Raw genomic sequence first — 13,594 nt, forward strand, 5'->3', positions numbered from 1 at the left:
AACACTGGGCTATGCCATGCTGGACTGATGACATTATACACCACGGTTACCAATAACGTGGTCAGCGAAGTTTAAAATTAGGCAAACAAAAAGTGTGGAACTGTTCCTGATTTTCCTGAATAGTGGGTGTGTGCAGCCATTAAGTGCCCGTAAACTCTAACACTTGTAGAAGCACAAGTGTCAGCATGTCTTGGCAGCCAAGGTTACTGTAGTTGATGCATTTATAGTAGTTCCATAGTAATAGATAAATCTACATACTACATTGCTTTTAAAGCAGTTTACTTTAAACACACCGCAAAGCCCTCATTAACCTTTTTTTTAAATTAAATACGTGAATCCTAAGGGAATCTTCTTCCTGAAGGAGAAATGTGACTAATTAGAATTAGGTCTAAAAGAGTATGTTCTTGAGCCGCGCACTTACCAAGAGACTGGGCGGGCGGCAATAATGGGCAGGCGTCCGGGCCGGGAGTAGCGGAGAAGTCTTCCCGCGCGGCGCGGGGCGGCGGGACGGACCAGACTAGGACGCCCACAGTGATAGCCGCGCACTTGCCAAGAAAGCAGGCGGCCGGGCCGGGAGTAGCGGGAAAGTCTTCACGCGCGGGGCGGCGGGACGGACTAGACTAGGCCGCGGCGCCCACAGTGACAGCCGCGCACTTACCAAGAGAGCGGGCGGGCGGCAATAATGGGCATGGATGGCGGTCAGCAGCGGCAATGAAGTTCTGGCTGGCTTCGACAACCTCCGGCAGCAGTAGGACTCTGAGGAGGATGACCCTGCACAAACACCCAGCGTCGCCAGCCTCTCCTCACTCGGTCTTCCAACGTGCAGGCAGGGGGTGTACACAACTGACCTGTCACCTGACCCTCCCTCCTCAGTCACACACACTGATACATAAATAAAGCCGCCCACCCTACAAACCGCTCCTCCCACACCTCTGTGTAATTGGCTCTTGCTGGCCGATCTGTCTGTCAGCCTAGCTGACAGGCAGCCAAAGCTAGTCACTCAAAGTGGCGTCGCCCCCACGCCATGGCAGGGTCTGCGGGGGCAGTAGTTACGCCAGTGGCTTGAGTGTCAGCGGATTGGCACCAAATCGATCACGAGCTTTGTGGCCTCCCAGGATGCATTGGGCTCATCCATATAATCCCGCCCACCGACTCAGTCAAATCAGTTGTTTCCAAAGCAATTAGGCAGGAGCATTATGTTGAACCCTATTCAGGTGAGAAGAACACACATGCACACCCTTCCACGCAAGAGGGAAGAGGTTAGTGAGTATAAAGATTCTCAAATGAGGTGCGTCAGGGTGGGATCCCTGTGGAGACCTGTGGACATAGGAGAAATACCGTTATCAACGGTAAGTTCTTACCATAACGTATATTTCTCCGGCTGGGTCCACAGGTTATCCACAGGATAACATTGGTTTCTCTAACGTCCTAAGTGGATGCTGGGGACTCCGTAAGGACCACGGGGATAGACGAGCTCCGCAGGAGATAGGGCACTCTAGAAAAGAATTAGGTCTACTGGTGTGCACTGGCTCCTCCCTCTATGCCCCTCCTCCAGACCTCAGTTAAGAATCTGTGCCCGAACGAGAAGGGTGCACCTTAGTGAGCTCTACAGAGCTTGCTGAGAGAAAAGTATTTTGATTAGGTTTTTTATTTTCAGAGAGCTTCTGCTGGCAACAGACTCTCTGCTACGTGGGACTGAGGGGAGAGGAGCAAACCTTACCAACTGCGGGATAGGTTGTGCTCCTTAGGCTACTGGACATCATTAGCTCCAGAGGGATCGAACACAGGTACTAACCATTGGCGGTCCGATCCCAGAGCCGCGCCGCCGTCCCCCTCGCAGAGCCAGAAGCAAGAAGCACGGCGTGGAGTGAAATCGGCGGCAGAAGACTTCTGTCTTCATATAAGGTAGTGCACAGCACTGCAGCTGTGCGCCATTGCTACCACAGCACACCACACACTCCGGTCACTGTAGGGTGCAGGACGCAGGGGGGGGGCGCCCTGGGCAGCAATAAGGTACCATTTGGCAAAAGTAAGCAGACGTACAGGTAGTCACTGTATGTCTGCATGAGCCCCCACCATTATTCACACAAAATCGCAAGACAGAAAGCCGCCATGAAGGGGGCGGGGCTTCTTCCTCAGCACTCACCAGCGCCATTTTCTCTTCACAGCTCCGCTGGAAGGAAGCTCCCCAGACTCTCCCCTGCAGAATCATGATTGAGGGGTGAAAAAAAGAGGGGGGGGGGGGCACATAAATTTAGGCGCAAATCATATAATACAGCAGCTACTGGGTAAACACTGAGTTACTGTGTTTTTTCCTGGGTCATATAGCGCTGGGGTGTGTGCTGGCAAACTCTCTCTCTGTCTCTCCAAAGGGCCTTGTGGGGGAGCTGTCTTCAAAAAGAGCTTCCCCTGTGTGTATGGTGTGTCGGTACGCGTGTGTCGACATGTCTGATGTAGAAGGCTCCCATAAGGAGGAGATGGAGATAATATGTGTGTAAGAAGGTGTCGCCGTCGACAACGCCGACACTTGTGTGGATATGTGTAAATTAGTGCTGAGATAAAGTTATTGCACAAAGAAGGTTAGGAAACAGACAGGATATCTACCCAGGTCTGTCCCTATGTCGCTGAGTCCGTCAGAGTCTCTCAATGTTCACTATCCAAGATAATAGACACTGATATCGACACAGAGTTTGACTTCGGTGTCGACTATGATAATGCAAAATTACAGCCAGATTGGCAGTACAGTATTCAATATATGTTTATTGTAATAAAATGTGCATATCACTGATGACTCATCTGTCCCTGACATGAGGGTACACAGGTGTAAGGGAAAGGAAGCTGAGGTAACTTTCCCTCCTCTCATGAGGAAAAAGAGTGGGAATCTCCAGACAAGACTGCAGCTTCCCACAAAGATTTCTCAGACAGTATCCTTTACCCACTAGGGCCAGGATAAGATGGAAATCTTCCCCTAGGGTGTCACAAAAGGCAGCCCTGATGCTACAGCTATTCTCACGGATCCTGCAGATAGCGTGCACATTATGGTACACTACTTAGACCGGCGATTGGGTCGGCAAGGGTTTATAGCGCTGTGGCAGCGTGGACAGGTACCTTATCAGCAGAGATAGAGACCCTAGTATGTATAGAGATATATACAATGGACAGACGATGCAGCCTTAAGAGGCATATGGAAGGCTGAGGATTGGGTGGAGATGGTTTATCGGATGGGGTCTCCACGGCTATATCTGGTAATTCTGATATTTGGCCTTATATCCCTGCATGGCCTAGGAAAGCACGACATTATCAAATGTAGCTTTTCGAATAAAGAAACAAGAAAGTCCGAGATGCGTCCTTTCTTGCCAGAGGCGGGGGCAGAGAAAAGTCCTCCCCGGCCTCTACATAATCCACCGTATGTCGCTGAGGCTCCACAGGCGGAGCTAGGCCCGGTGGGGGCACGCTTTCGGAAGTGCAGCCGCAAGTGGGTTCACAACCTGTTAGATATTGTGTCTCAGGGATACAAGAAAAAATGCCCCCTCACCGACGGCCCTGACGGCTTCCCCTCACAAGAGGGAAACAGTGTGAACTGCATTTCACAAATTGTATATTCAACAGGTGGTGGTCAAGGTTCCTCTCATTCAACAAGGAGGGGATTATTTTTATTTGACCATGTTGTGGTCCCAAAACCAAAAGGTTTGGTCAGACCCATATTGAATTAAAATCCCTGAACATATACCTGAAAAAGGGCAAGTTCTAGATTGCATCGCTTAGAGCTGTCATTGTAAGCCTGAAAGGGGGTTCGGGACATAAGGATGAATACCTTCAGGTCCCCATTTACCCACCTCATCAGGCGTACCTCAGTATTGCGGTACGGGATTGTCATTACCAGTTTAGACCAGGATAATGGCGGAAGTGAGGGTGATCCTGTGGAAGCAAGGTGTCACTATTGTCACGTATTTAGAAGATCTCTACATAGAAGTGAGATCAAAAGAGCAGTTGCTGAACAGCGTGTCACTTTCTCGGAAAGTGTAATGGTAACACGACTGAATTCTATATATTCCAAAGTCGCAGTTGGTTCCTACAGCTCATCTGCCCATCCTAGGCATGATCCTAGACACAGACCAGAAAGGGATGTATCTCCCAATAGAGAGAGCTCAGGAGCTCGTGACACTGGTCAGAAATCTATATACACAAAGTAGGTGTTAGTGCTTCACTGCACTCGAGTCCTGGGGAAGATGGTGGCATCATAAGAGGCCATTCCCGGCGGCAGGTTCCATGCGAGGACCTTTCAGTGGGACTTACTGGACAAGTGGTCCGGATCACAGCTTCAGAAGCATCGGTGAATCACCCTATCCCCCAGGGCCAGGGTGTCTCTCATGTGGTGGCTGCAGAGTTCTCACCTTCTGCATTCGGGACTGGGTCCTGGTGGCCACGGATGCAAGCCTCCGAGGGTGGGTGGGGCAGTAACACAGAGAAGAAAATTTCCAAGGTCTGTGGTCAAGTCAGGAGACTTGCCTTCACATTAACATCCTGGACCTAAGGGCCATATACAACGCCCTAAGTCAAGCGGAGACCCTGCTTTGCGACCAACCGGTTCTGATTCACTCAGACAACATCACCGCAGTGGCTCATGTAAACCGCCAAGGCGGTACAAGGAGCAGGGTGGCGAGGATGGAAGCCACCAGATTTCTTCGCTGGGCGGAGAATCACTTAAGCACACTGTCAGCAGTGTTCATTCCGGGCAACTGGGAAGGAGACTTCCTCAGCAGGCACGGCCTACACCTGGGAGAGTAGGGACTTCATCAAGAAGTTTTCACGCTAATGGCGAGTCAGTGGGAACTGCCACAAGTAGACATGATGGCAACTCGCCTCAACAATAAGCTACGGCGGTATGGCGCCAGGTCAAGGGACCCTCAGGCGATAACTGTGGATACGCAAATGACACCGTGGGTGTTACAGTCGGTGTATGTATTTTCCCCTCGTCATCTCATACCCAAGGTACTGAGAATCATAAGGAAGAGAGGGGTGTGAACAATACTCATTGTTCCGGATTAGCCAAAAAGAACTTGCAACAGGGGCCCTGTATGTTCCAAGAAGATGGAGCAAATATGTGTGTGAGTGGGTGTCTCCGTCGATGACGCCGACACCTGTTTGGATATGTGCTAAGGTGAATTTATTGCACCTGAGTTGGAGAACGGACAGGAAATCTACCCATGTCTGTCCTTATGTCGCAGAGATCGTTAGAGTCTCTCAAGGTTCACTATCCAAAATAAGGGACGCTGAGATAGACACGGCGTTTGACTCCAGTGTAGACTACTATAATGTACAGTGTTCAATGTGACAATTGAACATTATCACCGTATATGGCAAAAAAAATAAAAAATTTTGCTCGGTGTGAGGCCAGGAATGTTCCTACTGAGGAATTCCAGCTGGGCCATTTTCTTTCACTTCCTACAATCAGGAGTGTCTTTGGGCCTAAGAATAGGATCCATTAAGGCCCAGATATCAGGCTTAGCCATTTCTTTAAAAAAGAGCTGACTTCTTTTCCTGCAGTTCAGACCTTTGTAGGGGAGTGCTGCATATACAGCCCCCGTTTGTGCCTCCAGTGGCACCTTGGGATCTGAACGTGGTGTTGATTTTCTTGAAATCACATTGGTTGGAACCACTAACATCAGTAGAGTTAAAATATCTCACGTAAAAGGTGGTCATGTTTTTAGCCTTAGCTTTAGCTAGGCGTGTGTCGGAATGGGCGGCTTTGTCACATATAAAGCCCCTATCTGGTTTTTCATATGGACAGGGCAGAATTGCGGATTCGTCAGCAATTTCTGCCGAAGGTAGTGTCATCTTTTCATATGAAACAACCTATTGTGGTGCCTGTAGCTTCCAGTGGCTGGGAGAATTCCGAGTTACTAGATGTAGTGCGGGCTTTGAAGAGTTATGTGGTCAGAACGGCTAAGGTCAGGAAAACGGAGTCGCTGTTTATCCTCTATGCATCCAACAAGCTGGGTGCTCCTGCTTCAAAGCAAACTATTGCTTGCTGGATCTGTGACACGATTCAGCAGACTCATTCTGCGGCTGGGTTGCCGCATCCAAAATCAGTAAAGACCCATTCCACAAGGAAGGTGGGCTCTTCTTGGGCAGCTGTCCGAGGGGTCTCGGCATAGCAACTTTGCCGAGCAGTTACTTGGTCGGGTTCAAACAAATTTGCAAAGTTCTACTGGTTTGATACCCTAGCTGAGGAGGACCTTGAGTTAGCTCATTCGGTGCTGCAGAGTCATCTGCACTCTCCCGCCCGTTGGGGTGCTTTGGTATAATCCCCATGGTCCTTACGGAGTCCCCAGCATCCACTTAGGACGTTAGAGAAAATAAGATTTTACTCACCGGTAAATCTATTTCTCGTAGTCCGTAGTGGATGCTGGGCGCACGTCCCAAGTGCGACTTCTCTGCAATACTTGTATATAGTTATTGCTTAACAAAGGGTTATGTTATGATTACATCAGGTTGTCTGATGTTTTGTAATTGTTCATACTGTTAACTGGGTTTGGTTATCACAAGTTATACGGTGTGATTGATGTGGCTGGTATGAGTCTTACCCTGGATTCCAAAATCCTTTCCTTGTAATGTTGGCTCGTCCGGGCACAGTTTCCTTAACTGAGGTCTGGAGGAGGGGCATAGAGGGAGGAGCCAGTGCACACCAGTAGACCTAATTCTTTTCTAGAGTGCCCTATCTCCTGCGGAGCCCGTCTATCCCCGTGGTCCTTACGGAGTCCCCAGCATCCATTACGGACTACGAGAAATAGATTTACCGGCGAGTAAAATCTTATTATTTCCCAAAGCAATTTTTAGTTGTGGGGACGCTCCTGATTGGACAGAAGAACCTTTCGCCCAAATTCAGCGTCATGAGAGGCAGAGGTATCCAAGGCCGGAACAGGGAGATCAGCTCGAGAGTATGCTTCTGAAATAGTCATTCAAAGCCATCTTGCTAGCGTCTGTTTAGTAGCAGGCCATCCCCTCTTATGAAATCCGTAGAGAATGAAGAGAGAATCTGTCTTTCTGACGGCACTGGTACGATCTACGTAGATTCTTAATGCACAGACTACGTCCAGTGACACTTCTCCCGCAGACAGTCCCGCTACCTGAAAAGCCGGGACCATAATTTCTTCATTAAGTGAAACTTAGAGACCACCTTTGGAAGATAACCAGACTTAGTTTTGAGAACTGCTTTATCTGGATAAAAAAATCAGAAAAGGAGACTTACACGACAGCGCTCCTAAATCTGATACTCTTCTAGCTGATGCCATAGTCAGAAGAAATAGTACTTTAGCTGTCAACCATTTAAGATCCACTTTCTTAAGTGGTTTAAACAGAGCCCCCTGAAGGGCTTTGAGAACCAGACTTAAATCCCAAGGTACTGCAGGAGGAACAAAAGGTGGTTGAATGCGCAGCATTCCCTGGAAAAAAGTATGCACGTCCTGTAAAGTAGCAATTTTCTTTTGAAACCATACAGTTAATGCTGAAACTTGAACTCTCAAGGAAGCCACCTTCAAACCCGTATCCATTCCTGTCTGAAGGAAATCTAAGATTCTGGAAAATTTTGGATCCATATTTCTTTCACTGCACCAACGAATATAGGCTTGTCTTATTCGGTGATAAATGCGAGCAGAGGAGGGTTTCCTTGCTCTAAGCATTGTTTGAATTACCTGTTGTGAAAAACCTCTTGATCTTAGGATAGAGGTTTCAACAGCCATGCCGTCAAAGACAGCCGATCCAGATGCCTGTGATAGCAAGGACCCTGCATCAGTAGATCTGGATGTTGAGGGAGCAGAATTGATGCATCCAACGACATCCTCTGCAGATCTATGTACCAATCCCTCCTTGGCCAAGCCGGAGCTATTAGAATCACGGCACCCTTTGCTTGCTTTATTTTCCTCACCACCCTGGGTAGCAGGGAGATTGGAGGAAACAGATATGCCAGATGAAATTCCCATTTCACTGACAGTGTGTCCACAAGGGTCGCTCTGGGGTCTTTTGTTCTTGACCCGTATACCGGAACTTTGTGATTCAGACGGTACGCCATGAGATCTATCTCTGGTAACCCCCACTTGTCTACTAGAGTCTGAAAGACCTCCGGGTGTAGAGCCTATTCGGTTTCCTGAATAGGGTGTGCTGACTGAGAAAGTCCGCTTCCCAGTTTAGGACTCCTGCGGACAATGCTGGAAGATGGAGTTCTGCCCACTTTAGTATGTGACTTACCTCCTCCATTACTCTTTGGCTGCGAGTTCCTCCCTGATGGTTGAGGTACGCTACTGCCGTTGCATTGTCCAAGCGGATCTGGACTGGTTTTCCTTGCAGAATGTCCTTTGCCTGAATCAGTACCATGTATATAAGTGAATCATACGTTGTGACGGAATTAGAGATGACTTTGCCCAATTTATGAGCCATCCATGTTTTTGGAGACAAGTTATTGTCTGTTGGAGATGGCTCAAGAGCAATTCCTGGGACTGTGCCAGGATTAAAAGATCGTCGAGGTATGGAAAAATTCTTATCCCCTGTTTGCGGAGATAAGCTGCCATAACCACCGTAATCTTGGTGAATACTTTGGGGGCTGTAGCCAACCCAAAGGGTAAGGCTTGGAACTGAAAATGTTGCTGGAGGATAGCGAAACTGAGATAACACTGATGGGACAATGCTGTCGGCACATGCAGGTAAGCATCTTGTATGTCCATATAATCCCCTGGTTCCATGGCCAAAATTATGGAAAATAATGTTTCCATATGGAACCTCGGTACCCAAATGTATTTGTTCAACATTTTGAGATTGAGAATGGGTCGAAACAACCCATTTGATTTCTGGACCAAGAATAGGTTGTGGTAAAACCCCTTCCCCTGTTGTTCCGGAGGTACTGGGATGATTACTCCTGACTGAAGCAATTTATGAACCGCTTCTTGCAGTGCCCTGATCCTCGTCTCTATGTGAGATGGGCTGGTACATAAAATCCTTCGAGGAGGCTGTTGTTTGAATAGGAAAACATAATCCCGAGATACCACTTCTTGCACCCAAGCGTCTGTTGTCGACCGCTGCCATATGTGTGCAAAGTGAAGAAGACGGCTGTGGCGACACAGCCGGCGCATCATGACGCACAGTGGTGAATACATGCGGTTACTTTCCTAGCCCTCGTCCTAACCATGGACTCCACTAATTGCCAATATGTTATTTGTTATATGCTAGGCAATATTGTATTGTGTGTTCTTCTATTGTACAGTTATGTTTTATCTGTTATATTAAGAATATGCAGTTTATTTGGTTATACTGTGTGCAATGTGTGTGATTGTATGCCAGAGTGTTAGTAACATAGTTACATCAGTTCATTGTAATGTAAGTCCCCTAGCTGTACAATCAGATGTGATTAGGAGGAGTAGGTAAGTAGTAAACAGGTAATGTATGGAGCTGCATGTAATCTTATCCTATACACCCCATTGTGTACAGGAGTCCAGACACCTCGTCTCCAGTCCTCTGTGACCTCCTGACTTACCAGCTTGTGTGATCAAAAGACAGGGGATGATATAACAAGAGGAGTGGGCTCTTCTGGTGAGGAGAAATCTACACAGAAGGTCAGAGAGAGTGTGGAGTTCCTGACCTGAGAGGAATGAGGTGTATTGCTTCTGAAAGCTACTGGTAGGATAGCGCTTCCAGTATGCTGAGGCCTAGAAGCATTGTTGTTATCCTCTTGTTCCAAAAAGGCTATTGGACGTGCACTGAAAATGAGGCTACCAGTGTGCTAAGTGAGGATTGTCTATGGACGCATTGTGGACACTGTTTGACAAGCTTTTCCTGGGAGTGCAGACTTGGTGGCTCTGCTATATAGATACTCCCTCATACATCTGTAATCCTATACTATTGTGAGGACCTAGTAAGTGAGATACCATCCTGGCATGTAATAGTTACTGTTTTAGTGTACTGTGTGTGTATATTTACAATAAAGGGCATTTGCCACTTTACTAAACTGTTTACCTGAGTGATCTTAGAATCCGTATCCTCACAATGGCCCCCTACCTTGGAGTCCCCCAAGTGGAGGCCCGCCCCATCAGGCTGATGGTTTCTGTTCTGGTATGGAAGCTGGCCCTCTTGTGGCCCACTGCTTCCTCGTTTTACCAGACTTATTGTACTGGGTTTGCTTAGGGTCATTCTTACCTTTTGTTTTACCATGCCAACGAAATGGCCTAAAACCTGAACCCCTAGGTTTAGGAGAATAACTGGCAGGAAATTTAACCTTCTTGGATTCAGCTTCTGACTCCAGAATCTGTCAATTCCTTACCAAAAATAATGTTCCCAACAAAAGGCAAAGCTTCCAGAACCTTTTTGGATTCGGAATCAGCTTTCCATGTACGTAGCCAAATTGCTCTGTGAGCGGCTACCGTTAAGGCTGAAGCTTTGGAAGCAATCGTACCCATATCCATTGCTGCTTCTTCTAGAAATAGTGCAGCCTGTTTCATATGGGCTATATGGGACACCTGCTCCCTAGTAGGTGCTAAAAGCCCATTCTCTAATTCTTCAGCCCATTCAACTACCGCTTTTGCCATCCAGGCCGAGGCCATAGCCGGCCTTATGTTTGCCCCTGACAGGGAAAAAATGTTTTTCAAAAAACCATCCACTCTTCTCTCTGTGACATCATTTAATGATGTTGAAGGCAAGAGTAAAACGGATTTTCGCACCAGTCGAATGACGTGCGTATCTACTTTAGGAGGCACTTCTCTTTCTAAACAGTCCCCAGTTGGAAAAGGGTAGTACGAATCCCATTTCCTTTGGATTTTATATTTCTTATTGGGTGTAGCCCAAGGGTCCTCCATAATTTCCGTCAGTTCCTCTGACCCTGGAAATTCTACCCTCACTGTTCTGGGACGTTTAAATACAGGTGCTTTAGTTTTTACTACTGGCTCAAATGAATCTTCAAGAGACAATAGCCTTCATTGCTCCAATTAACTCCGCTATATCTTCTGAGCTGAAGCCATCTATTTGTTCTTCATAAGGTGAAGTAGAGTATATGGAGTCATCATATGTATCCTCCTGTGTAGCTTGCGAATTGTATTATATATTTACCTTCGGTTTATATGCTTGTTGACTTGTAGAAGCTGTAGGGTCTATACCATAAGATGGGAGCTGCATGTAAGGGTTAATCGTGTAACCTATTCCTATGGTAGGAGCTGCAGGGACCAACCTGTCAGCTATACTGGATAGAGTCTGTGCAAATATGGCCCAAGGTGGATCTATTTGTTGTTGAACAGTGATCTGCCTAGTAGTCTGCTGAAATGAAAAACAATTTGCACACAACCCATTAAGGATTGAGTTATTAACCCAACCTTGCAGGATAAACATGTTTTAAGTGTTGGTGTTACTGTAGTAACCTCGTCACCTTTGCCGCTCTTAGACATGATAAATAATCAACTCATCCACAGTACTACACAATCTGTGACTGAACACACTTTATATTGCATAAAAAGTGATATCAATCTGATCCCCAACCCAAGCACCAGCATTGAGGTTCAGAAAAAGAAACACTGACAAACATATATAAAGTCAGCAATCACACTAGCAGTCAGCCACATGATATTATTAGTCATATGAGCATATTATCAACTACAAACACATTTCAAGTATGTAGGCGTACATTTACTGTTTTCTGTATTATACAGTTATTTTAATGTATTCAGGCGCAATTGCGGAGAAAACTACAGCATTGTACAAAAACTCCTATGCAATAGGCACTAAACTTAACTATTCATACTAACATAGTAGATAGAATTTTAGTGCTGTATAACTGTAGAGTGGGATAGAGGGAGACTCACCCAACTTCTAGGATCGATCAATACATTAGCAAACCGCTGGGTGGATTCAGACGCTAATAGTGTACACAGCCGCTCCAGTATTTTTATTGGACACAGACGCTCAGTGAACGTTAGTGCATGCAGACGCTCTGTGACCCAGTGTCTTAGCTTTCAAACTTTAGTGTATACAGACACATCGCCATGCTGCGACCAAGTTCCCTCGTGGTAGGGTCTGAGACGGAAGTGAGGCAATCAGTTCATGGTGGGAGACGCTCGGAAACTGGTCATGAACTGGGGGGAGGGGTGACCAGGAGAGCGTCTGACTCCCCACTGCTGGCATCAACCCTAGGGATCGCAGCCTCAAACTAATCCTGGCACCTTCTGATCCCTAAAGTCTAGCGCTAGAGCACCCAGGGTGGTGGCGCGCCAGCTACTGTTTGGTAGTCTCCTCCCAAATCAGTGCGGCTGTGTTTGTATTCGGAACCGATGCCTTAACTTCTCCCCGTGCTCTGGCCACAGCCTGGTAACGTCTGCTGGACCTGCTAGCAACATCCGACACAGACGCCCGTTGAGACACCACATGTGCCGTGGGTAAGCGTTGTTGCGACCCGGCGGAGAATTGTTGGAGAGACTCTTTCCAATATGCGTGTAAGATGCTGTTAGGAAGGTTCACTCAAAAAAAGGTAAGGCTATAAAAATAAATTAAAAAAAGCTCTTAGGGCTGCCAGACACAGCAGCCCTGTGACCATGGTCCGACTCCTGCTGCACCAAACAAAAAAAATTATTTGACTAAGTCGTTGGGTGGGATTATATGGATGAGCCCAGTGCATCCTGAGAGGCCACAAAGCTCGTGATCGATTTGGTGCCAATCCGCTGATGCTCAACAGTGTGAACTGGCTCCTCCCTCTATGCCCCTCCTCCAGACCACAGTTTAGAAAATGAGCCCAGGAGACTGGATGCGCACTAGTGGAGCTCTACAGAGCTTTGCTGGAAAAAGACTTTCTTATGTTTTTTATTTTACAGGGAAGCTGCTGGCAACAGCTTCCCTGCTTCATGGGACTTGGTGGTGGTGGGGGGGGGAGTAGGAACCAACTTCTAAATTAGTTAATGGTTCTGCTTCCGCTGACAGGACACCATTAGCTCCTGAAGGGTACTGAACATAGTCCAAGCCTGGCCAGCGTTCACTCCCACAGGACTGCCACCACCCCCTAACAGAGCCAGAAGTCAGAAGGCTGGTGAGTATATTACCGAAGTCCTGCAGAGAGGGGATCCTCCAGTCATCGTTGGCGGCATACAGGTACATGCGCAGCGGCGGGACACTGCGCGCCATGTCTCTCAGCACAAGGGTGCAGAGCGTGGGGGGGGGGGGGTGCTCTGAGGGCATGTTTTAAAACCTTACTCTCACTGACAAAAAGGGTACATATATGTACAGCCGCTAATGTGCCATCCCCAGCCAGTATAAATATTACATTGCTGAGGCTGAAGGGCAGAGAGTGTTCATTATAATTAGGTCTGTGGGCCTATTATTGGTATATGCGCTGTAAGTGGGTAATATTTCCACAATTCACAATAAGGCGCAGTGTGTGGACTGGCAAATCCCTCTGTGTCCCAGGAAGAACCCATTTTAGATGCACAAAAGGGTAATATGGTGGCCCTTCCCTCTCAGAAGGAGCCAGAGTGGGTGTGAGAATGTTGCAAAAGAATATGTCAATGCTTGCAAAGAACTTCTCTGAGTCTGAACAACAGACTAAATATTGGAGGCAGTCTGTGGAGGGTGC

This window comes from Pseudophryne corroboree, chromosome 3, assembly GCF_028390025.1.
Source record: "Pseudophryne corroboree isolate aPseCor3 chromosome 3, aPseCor3.hap2, whole genome shotgun sequence".
NCBI lineage: Eukaryota > Metazoa > Chordata > Amphibia > Anura > Myobatrachidae > Pseudophryne > Pseudophryne corroboree.